Source organism: Condylura cristata, unplaced genomic scaffold (genome assembly GCF_000260355.1).
Source record: "Condylura cristata isolate star-nosed mole 26May11 unplaced genomic scaffold, ConCri1.0 scaffold00008, whole genome shotgun sequence".
Classification (NCBI taxonomy): domain Eukaryota; kingdom Metazoa; phylum Chordata; class Mammalia; order Eulipotyphla; family Talpidae; genus Condylura; species Condylura cristata.
This window is the reverse complement of record NW_004567109.1, coordinates 6,956,584-6,979,141: the sequence shown is the minus strand read 5'-3', so window position 1 is coordinate 6,979,141 and position 22,558 is coordinate 6,956,584.

Sequence of the window (22,558 nt, the reverse complement as noted above, 5' to 3'; positions counted from 1 at the left end):
TGGTACTGGTGGGCACCTCCTTCTATCCCTCTTTGGGGGGAGGGCCCGACCTTCTCTGCGTGTCTCTGAGACGGAGAGCTGCCAGGGGGTGCCTGCCTTCCTCGCCGCTGCACCCTGCACTCGCACAGTGCCTGCTGGTCCGTGTGGACGGGTCAGGGTGCGTGGTGGTACGTGAGGTCTGGCAGGCAGTAAGCTCACAGAGACGGTGTGCGGATGGGAGGGAGGGAGGACCCCCTTCCCGGAGCCCCGGGTCCAGCCAACAAGGCAGCCCCAGGTAGCAGCCCATCCTGCTTTCCCTGCACGCCTCCGGGAAGCCCCTTCTCCAGCACCGCAGAGCTGGGACGTCCCCCTGCTTATCCTCTTCCGGCCTGAGTTCCTCCCCCAGGGCCTGCACTGTCCCTGGCCAGCAATTACGGCAGTTGGGAACTTGTTAAAAGCCCAGAAAGTTCATGACGGGCAGCCCAGAACAGGGAGTGAGCAGTGGGCAGAGTCCCGGGAGACCCCCTCACCCTCTGTGTGTGCACTCGGCTCTGGCCTCTGGCTCACGCACTGGGTCTGTTTCCTGCCTTTTCTGAGTGGCTGCCATGTTTCCGGATCAGAGCTCTTGAAGAAAGGACTATGCCCCCCCACAAAAAGCATAGGAATAAGCCTGAACCCCAATGTGACAGCAGTCAGCCATAGGATCTTTGGGAAGCATAAGGTTTAGATGAGATCATGAGGGTGAGGCCCCCTAAGATGGAATTACTTATGAGGTATTTCCAAATAACCAAGCATGAACTAAGCTCTCTATGGCTAATTATAAAAATTTCCTTTAAAAAAGAGGATGAGATAGTCCTCCCTGGGGGTGCAACGAGTCAGAGCGCAGCACTGCGAAGCGAGCCGCAGCCGCTTCAGTTCGAGTTCAATCCCCGCCCCAGAGGTGACCCACATGGTGTAGCAGACCTCTCCTGTCTCCCCGCTGCTCCCTTCAGCAGTGTGCTTTGTGGATCTGCCCGCTCTGCTCCCCACTCTGTCTCGGGTGAAGCCTCTCACCACACATGTACCCCATTCTGTATGCACAATTAAATAAATCTTAAGGGAAAAAAGAGGATGAGGCCCTCCCTGGTGGCACAGCGGGTTAAAGCACAGCACTAAGAAACTAAAGCCACTTCCGCATCCGATTCCCGCCTGTCCCGGAAGTGACCACATGGCGCAGCAGACCTCTCCTGACCTGCCCGCTGCTCCCCTCAGCAGTGTACTTCGTCGCTCTGCCTGTTCTGCTCCCCACTCTTCTGTCTCTGGTGAATCTTCTCACCACCCCTGCACCTCTGGCCTGTGCCCCAGTTCTGTATGCACAAATAAATAAATCTTAAAAAAAAAAAATAGAGGACGAGACACTGGCACCCCCACTGTGAGCACACACAGACTGAGGCTGACCCTTTGCAACCCAGACTCTCACCAGGCCCCGAGTCAGCCGGCACCCTGGTCCTGGACTTGGCAGCCTCCAAAACTGAGAAGGAAAATGTCTGTTCTTTAAGCCCTTCAGCTGGTGCTATTTTGTTACAGCAGCCTGATCTGTCTGAGACAGAAGGAGCCAGGCAGCCAGCAGTTGCGAAGCCCTTGATCACTGACCTCCAGCAGAGGTCAGTGTGTCAGACCAAACAAGAACTGGCCCGTCCCATGCAGGAGACGACCCCGTGGCCAAGGACTACACAACTTGGTGCCGTAGTCATGGACTAAGAAGATGCTGTGGGGTTGCAGGGGGTGACAGGAGATGACCCAGCCTGGGGGCCATCTAGGAGGCCTTCTTGGAGGAGGGGACTTTGGAGCTGGGACTTACTGTTGAGTTGCTCGGGATCCTGCCCTGCCCTTTGACATCAACCTCCACCCCCCCAACTCCCAACATTCAGGTGGCCACTTCTAGGGTTTTCTCTGTGGATCATCTTGCCAGAAAACTACCCCCTTGCAGGCCCCTCCCCAGAGAGCCAGGCCTCGAGGGGCCTTGGGAGTTCTGTCCTACCTGGGTGACAGGTGCTGGGTAAGGACCAGCCAAGACAACTGCGTGGGACCACCCCGGGAAGCGTGTTTTCCCCCATGGAAAATTCATTCACCTGCTACCAAGGGATTTTAATGAGCATTTCCTGCACACAGGAACAAGGGATGTGAGCTGTGGTGCGTACTTGCAGCCTAGAGGCTGGGCCCGTTTGAGGGGGAGCTGAGGGAGCATCACCCTGACCCGCCTGCCCCCACACTGAGGCCGGCTTAGGCTCCTGTGCACCAGCGCCACCCCCCCACCTGCACTGAGGTCGCACTACGCCATCATCGACACTGCCATCGTCTCCTTGGGCGCCATAGTCACGGCCATTGTGCCAACTCGTCCCCGTCACCCCACAGCCAAGACTCCCTCACCCCGCCACCCCACCTCACTCTCTACTGCCCGGACCAGACCAGCGAGGCCAAGCTTCTGGAAACCCTTCGGGGCCCCTCAACTCCTTTTTCTCCCTGCTTGCCTCTGGGGACAGGGACCCCTGGGTGCCATCTGAGCCTCTCCTCTGTCATGCAGGTGATAGGGTGGCCCACCACTGGGTGAACTTGTGGGAGCGCCTTCTCTCCACTCAGGATGGGTTCCCCGAGACCTTTGACCTTCAGGCCCCCCACAAGTGAGGGAGTGGGGTCCGGGGCCTCTCCATCTCCAGTGGCCCTTCTCTGACCTGCACCCCAACACTCTGAGCGCACCCCTTTGTCGTCTCCGCGCGGCACCCCCTTCCAGCCACCAGCCTCCCAAGGGCAGGTTCGCGTCCCCTTCATCTGCTCGCCCGCCAGGAGGCTCAGAGGCGGGCTGGCCGTCGGGGATGTCTACGGATGACCTGGATGTCAAGCAGGGAAGCACATTTGCTCATCAGACCCCTGTGGGTCTGGCGGGCATCAGCGCTTCCTTGCGGGAGAAGCATGTTGCCCGCGGAAGCACCCGTGTGGCCGCGCACAGCGGCAGCTCGGGCCGGCGGTCGGGGCCCTGTGCCAGCCCAGCAGTGAGGGCCCGCGCCCGCCAGCGCCCCGGGCCTGCACGCTCTCCTTGCTCAATGAGATGTTGTCTTCGAATGTGTTTCCTGGGGAGTCGGTGTGGATTTTTGTCTTTCCCTTCCTTTCCCCTCCGCTCTCTCTGTCTGGCTTTGGGGCACATTTGCAGCTGCTACAGCAGCAGGGTAGAAACCGGGACTGAGTTTGTGGGCTGGGCGGCCACAAAACTGCCAGCTTCCCTGGGTTTGCCCAGCTCACCGAGGACATGGCCAAACATGGCCGCTGTCCTCCACTGCCCTGTTGCTGAAGCCACCGGGGCAGGGCCAGGCGTTCCCCCCGGGGTGCTGGGGTCACGGCAACCGTGATTCTCCCCAACTCTGCTTTCTCTGGCTCTCAGCTTTCCGCTCCGCCTGTGCCCAGGGCATCCCTGGCCCTGGAGGGACCGTTCCACCAGGGAGCCCACCAGGATTGCCTCTGCTTGTCCACCACCACCTGCCAGTGCAACCTGTGACCCCACCCCCACCCCCACAAGCTCCGTGGAGGATTCTTCAGCAATGTGTCCTGAGCATCTGAGTATCAGATCTGAGTATCAGATCTAAGTATCAAACCCTGGGGACAGGAAAGCAAACAAGGACAAGACGGAGACAGGAGTGCTGCCCTCAAGGAGTTTCTCTGCACTTGGGGAGAACGAGGTACAGGACAGACACACTGAATAAATTAACTCGGACGAGGCTAACAGTTATCAAGGAGACAGAGGTGAGAGCAGAGGCCCCGAGTCCTGAGGGGAAGGAAGGCACCTCCGTGACAGTAAGTGTGTGAGGGGCTCTCTGAGGCAGGGACCTTGGGTCTGACGCCGGGGGAGGAAGAGCGGCTCACCATGGCAACCCTGGCGGTGGGGTTCACGGGCAGTGGCGGAGGCCTGTGCTGGAGAGTGGGGGTGGATGAGGGGTGAGGTTCCTGGAGACCAGGTTGGGGGGCAGCAGGGTCAGATCACACTCTGACAGGACCGTGCACTGGAGACTCGCTGGGCAGGGCTTCAGCAGAGCCTCAGTCAAGCCCAGGACAAGTCCTGTGGTCTGCAGACCACATGTTCCGGTCAGCTTTTTTTAAAAAAAAAAAAATGTATTTATTATGCATTCAGAACTGGGGTACAGGCCAGGGGTGGGGGGGGGCGTGTGAGAGGAGGCTTCACCAGAGACAGAGTGGGGAGCAGAGCAGGCTGACTGATGAAGTACACTGCTGAGGGAGCAGCAGGCGGGTCAGGAGAGGTCTGCTGCGCCCTGTGGGTCAGCTCCAGGGTGGGGAATTGAACCATGCTGAAGTGGCTTCAGCTTCTTAGTGCTGCGCTCTAACCCCTGTGCCACGGGTCGGCTTGTTATGCTATTGGAAAGTGAATTCTGACGCTGAGTCACCGGGGCCTGTCTGCTTATCTGGACCCCCTCGAGAGTCCCTGTGAGGGTGGGGAGCATGGAAGGCCCCTGTGCTGGGGGACCTGTGCCCTCTCTCCTCCTCCCTCTGCTCCATCCCTGAACACCAGCATGGCCCTTCCCCTCGGGCATTCTGGGAGCCCCGCAGTGCACAGAGAGCCAGCGATGCCTGCAAAGCTGGCAGGGCCTGACCTGCACTCACTGCAGGCGCGAATCACAGTCGTGCATCTGATTAGAGCCAGAAGGCGCAGCACACACAGGCTTCCAGGCAGGTGCGCCTGGCTTCAGAGCCCTTCCCGCGTCTTCGCTGTGTGGCCGCCGCCAAGCCTCACCTTCTCTGAGCCTCAGGGTTTCGCCCAGGGAGGGGGTGCTTGGAGAGCCTCGGCGTGTCTAGCTGTGGCCAGCTTTCCATCGGTGGGGCTGCCCTCGCCATTACCACGCGGCCTCCCACTCTCCTAGCAACCCGGACAGTCTTGGCAACACTTCACAGCCTGGGAATGGAGGCCCCGAGATGGCCTCCTGCCCAGGCACCCCAGAGACAGACGCAGGGTCTCCAAGGGCGGTGTCCTTCCCAGGGGCCCTGGCTGCCGCAGTTGTGGAGGGAGCTTTCTCTGGGGGCTCCGGCTGTAGCTTTCCAAATGCCACTTGTTCCAGAATGTTCCTCGAGGGAACGCACTCCTCCCCGACTCCCAGAGGGCCATCTTCTCTTTGATCATTTCCCAGTTGAGTCCAAATACAAGAGAGGGGGCCGGGGGAGGGGGGGTTGGAGAGCGCCGGGGGAGCAGTCTGCTGATGGTAACAACAGGATTTGACCAAATTGCGAACTCCCGGCGTCTCCATCACCAAGCAAGCCTGGCCAGGCACGCAGACCAACAAGACACTCCTGACTCCCCTCTGCGTTTTCCGCTGCCAGTGGAGGTGGTGTGGCAGCTAGTGCTGGGGGAGCCCCATCCTTAATTATGGAGTGGGGGGAGGGCAGCCGGAGAAGCGCTGCTTATCCTCAGCAGCTCTTCAATGAACCTTTTACCACACTTCAAAAAATAAATGGAGAGATAATTTTTAAAAAGCTCTTTTTAAAGACTTTGGCAGGATTGATTAGTAGTTTTTAAAGCCCTAAACAGCCACTTCATTGGTAGGCCCCCGTGACAGTCAGGGATAGAAGGCAGGAATGTAGCGGATTGCTCTGGCCTGTCCTTCTCTGCGCACCTTTCCAAGATGGCTCAGGGGCGGGAGTTGCTGGCCCCATCCGCTGCCGTGATGCCCGACTGTCGCAGCCACGCAGGCAGGTAGACGCAGGACGTCCAGGCTTGGGGGCGCAGCCACAGAGAGTGCGCCGGATAGGCCGGGAGCAGGGCCGGGAGCCCTGGGAAACTCGGGTGTACACTGTTAATCTTCTGTGGGGTGGTCCGCCTGCCTTGCCTTCAATTCAGATCATTTTCACTGGGAGAAGTTCATGATGTCACTAGAACAGCATGGGTTTGGGGACCCAGCAGTCCTGGATTTGAATCCCGAATATGCCTTTTTTTCAGTGGTGTGATTTTTGCAAATGAGGAATTTTTTTGAGCCCCAGCTTCAACAGCTACATGTTGGAAGCATTATACTTACTTCATAGGACTGTTAGAAGTGAATGGTTGAGCGTATGGGAAGTGCTTGGCATAGGAAAAATTCTACAAAATTTAATTTCTCCTCCCCGTCCCCCCACCCCCAATTTCAACACCAATATCCTTTCACCTTGGATATCAGGGGTCATATAAAAGTTATCCATACAAGTAAGGTTTGGCAAAGCCATGGTTAGGATATGTGAAAAAGATAGGTTTTTAGGAAAAAATTAAATATTAGGTCTCCATTAAGACATAGAGACCCAAACAAGAATGAGGTGTTGGCCATATTATTAGAGGTAGAATATATAGAATGTGGGAGGTGATAGCGTTCCTATACTATTTGGTACACAATACTCCCTACTTGGAGAAGTGGCAACCATACTTTGAACAAGATATTGATCAAGGGGATTATGTCTGGAAAAAGCATCCAGGATGAGGAAAGCTCCAAAGCGTTCCATGTGGAAGGTAGTTGAAGAAACGACTCTTGTGTAGCTTAGAAAAATTGAACAGAGTAGAAATGAGAGCTACTTGGTAACTGCAACTATCTAACATGTCACCCCACTGAATCAGTAAAGTTTTTCTGATTGGTCATAACCATAGGATGAAAAATAGCAAAAGCTACATTTTGGTTAAATTATATAAGTAAGGAGAAACTTTTTAAGTCAAAGCCACCCAGTCCATTGTGAAATTCTTTTTTTTTTTTTAAGATTTACTTATTTTGTACATACAGAACTGGGGTACAGGGCAGAGGCTCAGGGGCAGTGAGAAGCTTCACCAGAGACAGAGTGGGGAGCAGAACAGGCAGATCCATGCAGTGCACTGCTGAGAGGAGCAGCGGGCGGGTCAGGAGAGGTCTGCCACTCCACGTGGTCACCTCCGGGGCAGGAGGGAATCGAACCCATTCGGAAGTGGCTTTAGCTTCTCAGTGCTGTGCTTTAACCCGCTGCGCCACCAGGGAGGGCCAGAAATTGATTCTTTTATACAATAATATGTGCCAGACACTATTCTCAGCCCTGGGAATAAAGAAGTGAACAAAACAAAGCCCTCGCCCTGAAGAAGAGCTGCCCACCTCCCAGTGAACAAAGGTGTCCTGGAGGCAAAGCCCCTGGGCATACAGCTGGACAATCTGCAGGGGTGGGAAGGAACATCATGTCATGATGGTTGGACTGAGTGACCTGGACATCTGTGAGTCCCTGAAACACACTTCACCTCACCAAGATCTGACTGTATAGCACCATCTTGTTAATGAAAGATTCCCCTGTGCTGGGTGGGGGTCAGGCTGAAATGCAGGTCAGCTCTGGTTGGGGAGCCACGCGTGTATGGTGTAGGGGTTGAAGTTGGAGCAGTGTCACCTAAAGTGGAAATAAACATCCACCTAGGTTTTGCCTGTCCAGGATACAGGAGCCTTACTCTCGGCACCTGTGCCCTGATTACTGTTGTCATCACCTGCGCAGAGTCGCAACCTGGTCGCTCATGTATCCACACAGGCATCTATCCCCACTGCTTCTCTGTCCCCCTAGACTTCAGATTCTAGAAAGCTAGCCTCCTCATTTCTGATTCCTGTCCTGCTCGGGTTTAGAATAAACCAAAGTTTCCATTGGTGGTGGACGCCCGCTTGGAAGCAAACAGGATGTGAGTGCAGCTCTCGGTGGCCCCGCCCCCTTTGCTGGTGAGGTCAGCTGAGATTTCTGCAGCGCATGCTGGATTCACTAGCCAACATCCTGACTGTCATGATGGTTTCCTGGGTCAACCCCAATGGCTCAGAGGACCTTTGGTGGGGGTGCTAACAGACCCCAATGGCAGACCCATGAGAATGGCCTTGCAGTCCCAGAATCCCTTGCAGTCCATATCTGCATTGTCCTAGGGTCATTCTGTGAGGCCCTGCCTAGGCCCTGCTTCTTCAGAACTTCCAGTAGTTTTGAAAACACACAATTCCCTGTATTAAATCCCTTCCTCTTGAAAATACAGCATTGCACTCTGACGGACACAGTGTTGCAGTTACTTGTTCAAATGTCTTCTTCCAACAACATTGTGACCTTCAGGACAGCAGGCCCCAAAGACATCTATCACAGTGTCTGCACACAGTGGGGGCACAATAAGTATTGCCTGAATGTTCCCCTAGCACATGCTGCAAAGACAGAGGTAATCAGCCCCATGTGGGTATGGAAATGGGTCATCCAGGAGGGGACCCCACCGGCCCCGGAGACCGCTCATATCCAAGTGTCCAGAAGGAGGACATCATGCACGTCTCCAGCACTGTGGCCCTTCAAGGCACCACGCGGCTGCTTTTTCAGCAGGTAAGAAAGCAGACTCCGTGCACAATGTTGAGAAGCAAGCGGGGGTCAGGGTCAGCAGGTGGGTCCTAACATCATCAGGTAGGTTCAAGGCCTCCCTTGGCTGAGAAGCTCTGTGGCAAGTGAATTAACCTCCCTGTGACTCAGTCTTTTCATTTGTAAAGTGGAAGGAAATAATACTTATCTTGCAGAGAAGTGGTTATTTCACAGAGTAGGGACTTAATAATAGGTGGCTTTTCAGTTTGAAGCCTGACATGAGGTAACAGCTGGCCTAGGGGCTCCCATTCCAACTTGTCAAGAAGTGTGGGGTCCTCCGAGGGCTGCTAGGCTCTTGCAACCCCACTGGCCCCATGCAAGCACCTTTTCGCAGACCAGCAGACAACCTGCCTCAGACAGGGATGTGTGAGCCGGCCCCTTGGACCGCCCCCATCTCAAGACACACCTGCACTTCAGCAGATATAGGGTGCAGTCTAAATTCCGGTGTCATTGTTGTAACACAGTGATCTGGCGACAGGGACAAGATACGAGAACAAGTCAGATTCCCCCACCCTCAGCTCCCCATCAAGGAGAGGGTTTCCGCGCCAGCCAAGATCTCCCCACCCCAGCCTTCCACCTGAGGGGTGGCTGGGGGTGGGGAAAGGGTGGGCCAGGAGTGCTGCGCAGGAGAAAGTGGGGGGAAGGGAAGAAAAGTCTCAGCCTGGGTTTGGAAAGAGGATTAGGATGGGCAAGAGCCATCTCCACCCCTGCCTCTCCAGGACAGAATGCGTCCACCCCCAGGCTGTGCCAGGCAGAAATTCTAGCACGCTTTTGAGATGTCACCCTAGACAAGGTGTGCGTGGACTCAACAGGACCCAGCAGGCCGAGGGGAGGACGGACAGACGTGGGTGCTGTGGTGAAGGGAGGTGCTCAGGGGAGACGCGCAGTGCAGGCCTCGCAGGAGAAGGGAGAAGCACAAGGACCCCGGGGCGCCTGGCATGCTGGGAAGAAGCCTCTTGTGGGCTTTGAATTTGCCTTTCCACGCAGAACAGCCAGAGATGCATCCTGAGCAAAAACCCAGCAGAAAAGGTAAAGCTCTTTAAACACCTTGCGGGGTGTCTCTGGGCAGCCCCTTCTGACCTGGGGGTCTGCCCGGTCCTGTGCCAGGACTTGGCTGAGCCAAGGGGCATGGAGGGAGGGGAAGACAGACCAGCGATAGGTCTGCCTTTGGAGGGCCACTCCCAGCTGGAAGCGCTGGGCAAGTTCTCTCACCTCTGCAAGGCTCAGAGTCTCCATCCGCCAAATGGGCCCAGCCCCACTGACATCACCCATCATCTGGGTGAGAATGACAGGGCATTTGAAAGGCCTGGAGCAAGACAGAAGCTTCGTTTCCTGTGGCTACTATTCTGGGGGCCACTGCTATGCATCACACCCCGTCCTTTGTTCAGGCCAGGCCCACACAACATCCCCGCTGCCCCACAGGCATCCTCCTCGCCCCCTCCCTCCAGGCCCCCAAGCCTTTCACCCCACATTCACTGTTTCCATGACACCCTTGCTTTGGGGAGCTAATTTTAATGAAGAAGATTGATTAATAGCAAATTATTACCTTTCTTTTGTGTCCTTTTGTCATTTAGAAGTGGAAACAAAAGACATTCTTGAGCTCAAGTCAAACATTTACCAAATTAATTCCCCACAAGAAATTGTTTGAGATTTCAAGGGTTTTTTTTTTTTTTTAATTTTTTCCCTCTCCTTAACTATACTACATCATAAAGTAATTGCCTGATTAAGGGACACGGAGCTTGGAGAGTGACACATTTTTTAAAATTAGAACACGCCTGCCAACGGACAGTTATGCAACTGGTTCTTTCCCAAACAACTTGATTCTCAAGGAGAAATGACAAGAGACAAGGACACGAGAAAAATCCAAGATGCAGAGAGCAGGGCAGTCGGAAGCGTCTCTGGAGGCGGCTGCCCCTCATGCTGGACCCCTGTCCCACACCCTTCTGGGCTCCGGGGCTCCTGCTACCCTCCTGCATGTCTGCAAACCCCACTCTGAGAGGCCTGGAATGGGGGTTCCTGCTGATCAACTCCAGGGGAGCCATGCCCCAGGCTGGGCCCGAGGATCTGGCCCCTGCCACCCAGGCCCGCAGGGGAGCCATGCCCCAGGCTGGGCCCGAGGATCTGGCCCCTGCCACCCAGGCCCGCAGGGGAGCCATGCCCCAGGCTGGGCCCGAGGATCTGGCCCCTGCCACCCGGGCCCGCAGAGGTGACCTCAACAACAGCTGTAGCGTATTCTGGTAGGGACAGGGGCCGGGGAGTCAGGCAGGTGAAAGCAGGCCTGGCCACCCACCGCACCCCCTGTGAGGCGGGATGCTCCCGCCACGCTGGCCTCCTCGGCACAGCCACCTCCAAACGCAGTCCCTTCTCGCAAGCTCTTGCACACCCTGCATCTAGCACTGCCTCCTTCCTGCTGAATGTCCGCTCCTCCCACAGCCTTCTCTGACCCCCAGCTGCAGAAGCACCCCCACCCCCACTAGCTGGTCTCTCTCTGGCTCCTCCTATTGTGTCCACAGCCCTGAGGCACTGGGCTGCTCTGTGCTGTTCCCTCTGCTGTTCATCATGAGCAGAGCCGGCACAGCTGCTGTGGCCACCTCTGGGGGTGAAGGAAGGCAGGAGCGTGAGTGCACCCGAGAGTGGGCGCAGGAGGCCGCTGCTTGCCCAAAGAGGACCTGCTCTTTCCAGCGGTTCTGTCTTTAGGTGGGTCTTCCAGACTCCCTGACCCAGCTTCCTGGTGGAGGGAGGGTGGGTGTGCAGGAGGAGAGACGGGGTGCTGGGGTTCCAAGGCTGCAGGCTCATTGACCGCAGCTCAGAGACTGTCCCTCTGGCTCACTGCCTCCTCGGGTGCGTGAAGGGTCTGGGCTGGAGGACCTGGAGACCACGCAGGTGCCCATGAATAAATATGGGAAAGCCAACCCCCGAGACCAGTCATGAGTCCAGTTCCAGGAAAGTCCAGAAGGGCAGAGAGAAAGCACACGGTGGCTCCAGGCGAGGCCTGAGCTGGCTCTGAGATCTGAGGGGTGAGGTGGGTGATGACTCTTGGATTCGAACCCTGCCTGGTTCACTCGCTGGACCACTTCTGACCAGTTCTCTTGCTGCCCCATCTAGTCACTACTGTGGGCTCTTAGCAAATGACGTCTCTGAGCGTGTCTTCCCAGATATACAATGGAGATGATACCGCCACTCTTCGGAGGGTTACACGGATACATCTCAATCTATTCCATGTTTAATACATAGTCCGCTTTACTGTAATGATCTTTATAAAATAAAAAATGCATGAAAACATCTTATAACATGATATAATACCTATTATACTTCCTCTATCAGAACATAGTAGAATACACCACCCCCTTCTAGAAAGCACAGTTCCAGCACCAGAGCAGTCTCCAGCACTGTTAAAACAGCACCTAGCCAACAGTAGGCATTCAACCAAGGAATAGCTGGATAAACCCACAGAGAGGAGCTATACGGCACCAGTGCTAAGCCACAGTAGCTGCAACCATGGCTCAAAGTCAACCTTCAGGGCCCTCCCTGGTGGCACAATGGGTTAAGCACAGCACTGCAAAGCTAGCAGCAGCCGCTTCAGCAGCTGGGGAGCTGACCCACATGGCAGGCAGACCTCTCCTGACCAGCCTGCTGCTCCCCTCAGCAGTGTACTTCACCAATCTGCCTGTTCTGCTCCCCACTCTGTCTCTGGTGAATCCTCTCACCCCCAGCATCTGTGGACTGTACCCCAGTTCTGTGTGCATATAAATAAATCTTTTTTAAAAAAAGATAAACCTTCACCTACCACCAACAGCAAATTTAATGCCCATGGCCTAGACCTGGCAAGGGCTGGGTGTGGGGTACGTAGTCTTAGGCACCCACATAACCACTGTCCCTGGAGATAGTGTCTGTCAGTCCATCCAGGAATCTCTGCAAGTCTTTCACCTCATACTCAGTTAGTGCAGCTGAATTTTTAAGGGGGTGAAACTTTAGCCCAGCTGACTAAAGTTACTCTGGGATGACCATCCAGGGTCCCACCTGCCAGTCTGAATTCTAGGCCCACACCTGGGCCTGAGGCATCTGTGGAAACATCAGGGAGAACAGCCCTGAACTCATCCCACTGGTGCTGCAGGAAGGTAACAATAGTGAATCCTGGACAGCTAAGCAGATGGTGGGCCCAGGAGGGACATAGTCACCCACCGTAGAGCCTTGAGCAGACAGAGCGGACAAGCTACAAGGACCGGAAGCCAGGAGACCGGCAGGAAGGGGCCAGGGCTCTCTCCAGGTGGGGACGAGGAGAATTCGAGTAGGAAAGGACTGACTGGCTGGAAAACCTGATTTTGTGGAAATCTGGGCCTGAAATGAAATGAGCCTTTGGGGATGGAATTTAATATTGTCTTCGAACCTTTGTCTTCATTTAGGCCGACGCAATTGCATTTATCTTGGCTTCTCCCTTCGTCCTGGTTACATTTATTTTGGATTTATTCACTTACAAGTCTTGCAACAAGAAGTTGAAATGAGTAAATGTACTTTTTTTTTTTCCTGAGCTACATTAATTTGGAAGTGAGATTTATTCTGCCCGCTGCTCCTTTTATGGTTACTGATGAGCTGCGGAGGGCCAGCGAGGGGCCGCAAACAGGAGAGGTGGGTTGCCAATGCCATCAAGTCAAAACGAGGTCTTAGGGTGGACACCGGTCCAGTACGATGGTGTCTTTGTAAAGAGGGAACGTTCCGCTGGACCCAATATGCAGGGAGAAGCCTGGTGACAGCAGCAGAGAACGGGCTGACACAGCGGAGAACCAAGGGCCACAGTCACCTCCAGGAGCTAGAAGAGGCCAGGCAAGACCCTTTATGGCATCCCGGAGATCATGTCCCTGCCAGATGCCCTCCAGGACCATGAGAGGACACAGCCGTCAGCCCACCTAGAGCCCTCCCTAGTACCACAATGGGTTAAAACGCAGCACTGCAAACTGCCGCAGCTGCCTTAGTGCAAGCTCGAGTCAGATCCTGGCCCCAGAGGTGGTTCTGCTTCGGCTCTCGCCCACTGGGCTCAGTGTTCACCGGGCCGGCCTCCCGACATGCTCTCTGCCCCACGCGCCTGGCCGGCCTCCCGACGTGCTCTCTGCCCGACGCGCCTGGCCCGCCTCCCAACATGCTCTCTGCCCGACCTCTGCCCGGCCCACCAGGCTTTCTCCTTTGTGCGCTGCAAGGAATCCAGGAACCCGAGAGTCCTGGGGCTGTGTGGCTGCAAGTGAAGCTGGCGGGTCTGTCTGCAATGATGAGCTGCGGTTTGCACTCTCACCCTACCAGGCGCTGGCTCTTGTCCTCCTGCTCCCGCTGCAGAGTCTCCTGCGGCTGCCCTCTGTCCGCCCTCGTCCTCAGCGCTAATGCCTGGATCTCTGCCCGAACCCCGGCCCCGCGCCCTGCCACAGGCCCCCTTTGTGAATGCGGTTCTCAGTAGCCTCCTCTCCCCCTGCAGCGCCGGCCCGGTGGAGCAGCTCCAGCGACAGACTAAGGTTTACTGAAGGTTCCCTCCAGCGGGGTCCCCGGCTGACCCTGGTGCTTGCAGAATGATGCCCATCTTACAGATGAGGAAACTGAGACATAGACACTAAGCCACCGTCAATGATACAGCCGTGGGGAGGTGAAGCAGGGCTGAAGCCCAGGGGTGATGCAGGACCCCAGCAACCAACCGGATCACATAACCCTTCAAGTATTGCCTAAAAGTTGCTGCCCCTGAGGCTGTGCGCCCCCCTCTTCTCCCCATGCTCTAGGAAGGGTTGTGGCTCCCCCCGGGTTCCCAGGATCCTCAGGGTGCTCTCTAACCTACACCCCAGGCCATGGACCTTAGGTGTATATTTGGTAGTTCATTACTAACTGGCCATGAGTCCTCCATGGACAGAAATGGTGCCACCCCAACATGTCCGACATGACACTGGGGGTCCCACTGGTGGAGGTAAATCCCCTCCTGGCCCTGGGCTGGCCTGTCCCAGCGGACAGGCCTCCTGGAAGCTGAGTCAGCCGATCCTTGTCAGGATGCGTTGACTCAGGTGACTCTCCAGAGTGGAGCTCTGAGTTGAGTCAAGGTCAGGGTTGGCTGTCCAGGGGCAGGGCAGAGGCAGGTGGCCTGACTAAGCTTTGTGTGAAGTGACCTTGACTTCTGATCTGCCCTCACGTATGATACCAGTGGAACTCCGGCAGAGAAGCCAGCCAACCGGAGGGCGGGTGCTTGTCCTGTCTGCTGGGTGGGGATCCTTGTCCAGGTGAGACAGGTGCTAACAGGCCCGGACGAAGGGGAGATGCCCGCCCAGCAAGTACACCTTCCCTTCAGCTGTCCTCTGCCACTTCCAGGAAGCCTTCCCTGAGATCTGCGTGGCGACGTGTAAACATTCTAGTTGCCGAGGACAGTACTGTAGTGTAGTGACCCAGGACACAGACTTCCAAGCTGGGTTTGAATCCCACACATACCAGTTTCTGGTGGACGCGACATTCCTGGGCCCATTTCTTTCTCTATAAAGTGAATAAAATAGCACCAATCTCACTGGCTGTCATGAGGATTAATTTGCTTAAAACACGTGGTACACTGAGAAAGGAATGTGTGGCGGACGGTGCCTGTCTGGCTACATTGTCACTCCTGTCACCCGTGGCCCAGACACTGAAAAGCCCATGGCTTTGTGATTGCATTTTATTGCACCCTCTGCAGAGTGAGTCAAGTCAGAACTGCCTTTTTATTTTTTTGGTAGGCAAGTAGGACAGCTAAAGCTTGGAGAAGATTCTTTTGCTCTGGGATCCTCAGGCCAAGCCAGCAAGAACAGATGGGTGAATCCAGCCTGGTCAGTCCTGGGTCCTAGATGTGTCCTAGGCTCTGAATCCGCCAGCGGCCAGTGGGACTGGCTGCCTCAGGGTGACGGACCAGGCTTTGGAGTCGGGCAGCCCTGGGTTCTGGCCTGACACGATCACTTATGTGCTGTGAAGCCCTCAGCCAGTCACTGTACTTCTCTGAGCTCTCTCTGTGTCTTCACTTGAGAAATGGGCAACTGGAGGAGTCAAATAATGTCTACTTTAAAAGTTTGCTGGCACTTCTGGCCAAGACAGCAAGATGGGGTCAGGCTTACCTTCTGCCCAAACCACAAAAAAAGCCTACAATTTTTAACTATTAACATGTATTAAATAATGAATTTTTAAAGATATATTTATTTATGCATACAGAACTGGGGTACAGACCAGAGATTCAGGGGTGGTGAGAGGATTCACCAGAGTGGGCGGCAGAACAGGCTGGCTGACAAAGTATACTGTTGAGGAGAGCAGCAGGTGGGTCAGGAGAGATCTGCTGTGCCATGTGGGTCACCTCTGGGGCAGGGATCAAACTCCTGCTGAAGTGGCCTTAGCTTTGTAGTGCTGTGTTTAACCCGCTGAGCCACCAGGCAGGGCCTAAATAATGGATTTTAAGATACTGGTACCAGAGAATGAAGGAACTTGGTGCCTGAGACCTGGGAGACACATGAGGTACCCTTCAAGCTTCCTAGCTCCCCTGAGAGACTTTCCACACTTGGGGGTAGGCAAAGACTCCCTAGATACTTAATAATACAATACATTAAAGAATAAATTGAAAAAACATCAACATGAAAAACTGCTACTCTTTGAAATATACTGTTAAGAGAATAAAGCAGACTGAAAATATTCACAAATCCTATAGCTGCTAAAAGACATTCTGGAATATATAAGGAACTCTCAAAAAGCAATCAGAAGAAAATGAACAGCCAATTAAACAATGGGTGAAAGATTTGAACAGACATATCGCCCAAGAAGATATATGCAAATCGATATGCAAATAAGCACACACGAAAAGATGTTCCGCATTATTAGGCATTTGGACAATGCCAGTCAAGAACACAGAGAGGCCCCCCGCACGTACCCGGATGCCCCTGGAGGACTCGGGGGCCTGTGGATCAACAGGGCGTGCCATGTGCCAGGGAGGGAATGGGGCAGACAGCAAGTTTGGAGGTTTCTTAAATGGGAGACACATTCCTGACCAGTTACCCAAAGTAACTAGTTTCGTAAAACATGTTCTCTTACAAAGACTTAGGGAAATGATCATGGCAGCTTTAAGAATCATCAAAAACTGGCAAGGACCCACATTGTTGACAAATGTCCTGAAGAATAATTGCAAGAAAGTTGGGCCCTCCCTGGTGGCGTGATGGGTTAAGCCTCAGCACTGTGGAGATAGAAGCTGGCCACTCATTTCTGCATGAGTTCAATCCCAGCCAAGGAGCTGACCCACAGGATTCAGCAGGCCCCTCTTGTCTCCCCCGCTGCTCCCCTCAGCAGTGTATTTCAGTGGACCTGTTCTGTCCCCTATCCTGTACCCCAGTTCTGTATGCACAAATAAATAAATCTTTTTTTTTTTTTAAAGAAGAATCTCAAGGTGGGGAATCAGCAATTGATAAAAAGAATGAGCAGTTGATGCTTGAGACACCGTGACGGGATCTCAAATAGTCCTCCCGAGTGACAGAAGCTACATGGCAAACACTTGATGCTGCAGGACCCCTTGTGAGCAGCTCGACAGAGGTGGGTGCTGACAGACAGCAAACAGATCGGGCTGCCTGGGGCAGGAGAGGCTCGAGGGGGCTTGGCGGAGGGAGGACGGGCATGTCTGGTGGGGGCCTCGTGGGCGTGTACCTGGGGCAAACGCATCAGATGCATCGCTTTAAAGGTGAGCAGTTTCTGTGTGTACATATAATGTGATGAAGACACCATGAAGGTTTGGGGGAAGCCCAAACCTTCCTGAGGTTATCACATGGTGTCATACACTCAGACTGGCCTGTTCCCCTGGAGGTGTCTGGGGGGATTTGAACTACAAAGGCTGGAGACGGAGGGGCATGGGGACCTGGCAGTTATGCTTTTAACTGGTTCCATCCAAACCATCACATACTGACCAGGGTCAGGCAAGCCCCTTCTCTTCATTGTTCCCATCCGGAGATCCCACAATTTACCAAGCAGAAGGGTGGTAAGAGAAGGTGGTTGGGAGAGAGGGGAGAGGAGTGTCTTAGCAGAGCTGAAGTCACTCAAAAGTTGAGATTGGCCTGGGCCTGACTCTCAAGGCCACATCCCCAGGGTTAAGCCACCTGCACCTGCCTCCCTTCTCCAGAGGAGGATGGCCTTGGGGAATCCCTTTGCCAAGGTCCCCATTACTTAAAAGACTCTGGTCTGAAAAAGCAGCTGATGGCCTGTATCTCTGCATCCTTGCAACCAGGTAGGATGCTCACTGACCACTGACTGCAGGGCTGGTCGAGGGGACATTGCCAGACCCTGCCTGGAGTGTGGGCATCTCTGAGCCCAGACAGAGCCCAGAACTCAGGGAGCAAGTTTAAGGGTAAGAACAGGAGCTGCAGACTTAGAAAGCAAATCCTGACTCCAGTGCTGATTCTCCTGGGGGAGTTGTACAACTTCTCTGAGCCTCAGTGCCTTGTGAGTTAAAGTGAGACCAAACAAAATGTACCTCCCTCCCAACAGAGCCACAAATTCCCAGAAACTTGTGATGTTACCTTATTTGGAAAAAAGGCCTTGCACAGGTGGTTAAGTTAAAGGATCTGTGAAGAGATAATCCTAGAGTATCTGAGTGGTACCCAAATCCAGGGGCAAGAATTCTTACAAGAGAAAAACAGAGAGAGATTTGTGACAGAGGAGAAAGCAGTATGGAGATGGAGACAGGCTGGAGTGATGGGGCCACAAGCCAAGGACTGCTGGCAGCCACCACAGGCAGAAGCCTGGGAAGGAAGACTGCCGGCCCTGGCCTTGAGTTTACACTTGCCTCCACCACTGTGAAGAAATTGTTTTAAACCCTCCAGTTTGTGGTGACTGGCTACAGCAGTCATAGCAACTCATATAGGTGCCTCCAAACCAGTTCCCAAACCCAGCACCACTGATGTTTGGGAACACCCCTTTTTCTGCTACTACATTGTCTTGCAGGATGTAGGCCATGTCCCTGGCCTCTACCAGCCCCCACCAATACCTACATCCTCCCCCTTTCTGAGTTTTGAGAACCAAAGATGTCTCCAGACATTGCCAAGTGTCCATTGGGAAGCAAAAGCACCCCATGAGCAAGGGTGGAGTCACAGCTTAGGCCAGCCTAGCTGCCTCACTCGCAGGACTCCCATGTCAACAGCCGGTGGACTCCCCCAGCCAGGCCAGGCTCCAAAGAGGCCCCAAGGCCACAGCAGTGAAGTAAGCAGACACGGTAGTTGCTCGAGTTTGCAGTCTTAGCGGGTTGTGTGGAAGGGAAATTGAAACGGTCCATGGTCCCATAGCACGTATTGAACAAATGGCTGTTTCTTCAGTCAGTCATCACTTAAGCATCAGTATCACTTTTAGTATAATCCTAATTAGCATTATGAATGCCTCACACTTAACACTTGGCACAGAGTAGGGTCAAAATAAACTGCACTGGTGGTGACAAAATGGAATGTTATATGCAAAGTGCACAGCCCATGGCTGGCCCACAGCAGATGATCAACTGATATTACCTTCTTTCTGCTCTTCCAAAGTAGGAGTAGACATTCTTGGACAAGAGCCCAGGTCTCCTGCCTCATAATCCAGAATCATCTGAGGTCTTACCCTACCCTTTGTCCTAGCCAGACTGTGCAGCAGGAATGTTCATAATAAACTGCACAAACTCTCAGAGACTCACACCCACAGGCACTTATTCTGAGCTCAGCTGTCCTTTGCTCAGCTGTGCTTGCCCGGCCGAGGTGGCACTGGGCTCAGCCACTCCACTCCAGGCTGCTGGCTGGGTTCTGATCTGACCCCTGAGTGGTCAGTCATTCTGGAGCCTGGCATGAGGGGGCAGTGGCTGCCCTGGGTATCTTCTGCCCATGGCAGGTCATGACAGCACACAACATCAAGCCAACTGACACCTGCTTAATTAAGGCCTCTGCCCAGGTCATTGTGCCCTTTGTTGTGGGTCATTGCAGGCCGCATGACCAAGTGCCACATCAGTGGTGGGGACACCCTATCTGTGGGAGCAGAGGGGGGAGAATGCTACTGAGCAGTGATGCAAACTGCCCCCTTCCTCCAGAAAGAACTCACAGTGAAAGGCAGAGGCTGAGGGGAAGAAAGTGATTAGGCCGGAGAGGGGGCAGGAAGTGGTGGGGAGGGGGACAAAAAGGCAAGAAGTGGAGCCTGCACCCCACGAGTCCGGTCTCCATGAGGCGGGCTGGCCGCTTCCTCTGGCTCCCCTTTTCCACAGCTGCCTCTGAGACTTGCAGCCCAGAACCACAGAGCATTTCACCTGTATCTGTTATCAATATCTAATTAAGTCTAATTGGGGGACAAGAAAGGAGAGAAGAAGAAAATACGGCCAAAATGAATAGGGTCTAGCTGCTAGTGATCAAACGGAGACCACAAACTGGGCTGGGCTCCCAGGCCAGGAGCAGAAACCCCAGGAAATCGTTCCTTTGCTGGAATTCACCAGGTGTGTCTCAGAAAGTATTGGAGTAGATGCTATGGCATCACGATGTGATGCGATGTGGGGACCACAGAGCTCCTTTCTCCCCCAAAGATCCTTGCACCCCTAGGCTTTCTTCTGAAAGGCATCCCTCACTAGGCCAGGGCTCAGCATCGCCCTCTGTAGGTGGATATTAGAATTGCAAGGTCACAGACCACCACCCCTGTTGTTCCTCCTCTGGGAGTAAAAAGAGCCCTTTATAGTTTACTTCCCCCCCCCCCATAGCTAGGATCCCCTATTTCTCACTGGAAAAATTTAATAGATCCTCACCACGTGCAAACTATGCATCAGACACCAGATGAGCACTGAGTTGTCACAGTGAACAAGAGTGACACAGGCTCTCCCTGCCTCTCAGACCTTGCGGTGCAGAGCAGAACGCAGGTGCTCAAAAGACCAAGGGAGGCGCCGAGATTCTCTGGCCAGGTGGCCAGGAGAGGGGCGGGCGGCCGACATCCCCTTCGCCAGCTGTGGTTACGCTGAGGGGCTGCTGCCTCCCTCGGCAGGCACAAGCCAGAGGCTGCCCGAGGTTCCACGGACAGAAAGCTCCAGTGGGAACCCCGGGCCTGCGGAGGCTGGCTGAGCAGAGAGACCATGCAGGGTCTACACCCAAGAGAGACAGAGACAGATGCGCCCCCTCTGCTGCTCTCCATGACCAGAGACCTCACCCTGTCCCGGGTCACCATCCAAGCCTGGCTTCCAGACATGATGGCCATCGGCCACTGGACATCGGGCTCTCAGAACACTCCTGGCAGCAGGGGAGGGTAAAGCAGACCCTTGTCTCCAGCGCACTGCCCCCCAGCTGTGCAGGGGTCTTTACAGAGCATCCAGAGAGCCAGCCCTTGAACTGAGTGAGCGAATATGCGAGAGAGGAGAAACCGAAGCTGTGAGCTGCTTAATTCTGATAAACTGAACCACCTTGCTATCCTCCTCGCTCCACCCCATTTCCTAGCTCTTCTCCCCATGTTTCTCTGTCTTATCTCTGCAACTGCCAGTCCTCTGTGCCAGCTATGGTCAAGAAATGTTCATGGGAAGACAAGAAAAGGGAAAACGAAAATGGATGGCTTTTGATGCCCTCTAACATAAATGCACACATTGTGCTTGGTTTTCTTTTCCTAAGAAAACTGATCAGTTGAATCATTCTTCTAAAATCTTGTTCTTTTAAGTAGCCAAGGTTCAGGGGTGACGCTAATACTTTGCGTACACATTGTGGCACATTAATTTTCAGGGCTGCACTGATTGGTCACACTAGACACACCCCTTCCAGGGGAGGAGAGTGAGGTCCAGAGAGGTTAAGTGACTTGCTCAGCACCACACAGCACGAAGGCCTGGCAATGCGTTGTCAAGGCAACACCAACCTCAGGTCCCTGCACTATTGCCTTGAAGCACACAGTTCCTGCCAAAGGGGACGTGCGGGGGGAATGGGTACTCCTTCAAGCAAACGATGTCGGTGATTCTTTCCAAAGTATGCCAGCGCATGGCTCCAGCTTAACACACTCCACAGGTGATCACAGCAGATCCAGGATGAGGGTGAGGCAGGTGCGGCAGGACCGTGCAGGAGGGGACCTTGTTTTTATTTAAAACTTTATCATTTGTTCACCATGGAGTTTCTTTGCATTAAGCTTTTTTATTTTCAAATATTGCTCTGACATAGCATTGACCTTGGCCCCTGAGTTTTTGGCGCCCCCTTTAATGCCGCCCCAAGAAGAGACTCCTCACTCTGGCCCAGTCCATGTTCCAGAGCTCGTACTTGTATCCACACTGGGTCAGGAGTGGATGACAGCAGTCACCTGTCAGCTCAATGCAACGTGGGGGAGGGTTGCCAGCAAGTGGGTTTGTGGGGAGCAGCACGGGTACCTTGAGGACAGAAGTTGCTCTCTCAGGGGCTGGGCTCTGCCACTGCAGCTTTACTGGCTGCAGAGGCTGTGGAAGGCCCCTTCCCCTGCCTGGGCCTCAGTGCCCTCACCTGTGGAATGGGACGAGCGACATACCTGGCTCTCAGTGGTATCAATGGGTTACACAGAGCTCTAGAACAGCCTCCCACGTTGAGCACACCCTTGCCACAGCCAGCTATTTCTGTAAACATAATTTCTAAGACTACGTGAAGACCCGGAGCACCTGGGTACTCAGAGACAGGACTTAAGGCTGAGTTCTTCAAACAGTGGGGGCTGGAACAGGTGGGAGTGTCTTTCTATAAAACAGATGCTGCAGATTTCTAGGGAAATAATATTCTATTTGTTGATTTGCTTTTAATTGTGATAAAATATACATCACATAAAATTAACCATATTAGCCATTCTTAACTGTGCAGTTCCGTGGCATAAGTACGTTCACAGTATTGCGTGACCAGCACACCACACATTTCAAGAGCATTTTTCATCTAACAAAACTGAAACTGTAGACCTATTAAATACAAACTCTCCACCTCCTCTCCCCCCGGCCCTTGGAAACCACAATCTTTACACCTTCTCCTTCTTTCTCTACGAATTTGACTGTTCTAAGTACCCCTCATATGAGTGAAACTGTGGTATATTTGCCCTCGTGTGATTGGTTTCACTTATCAGTGTCTTTGTGGGGCACCTATATTGTAGCATGTGACACTATGAAATCTGATAGTTTTGCAAGTCCTGGAAATGGATGGATGGATGGATGGATGGATAGATGGATGGATGGGTGGATGGGTGGATGGGTGGATGGGTGGATGGGTGAATGGGTGGATGG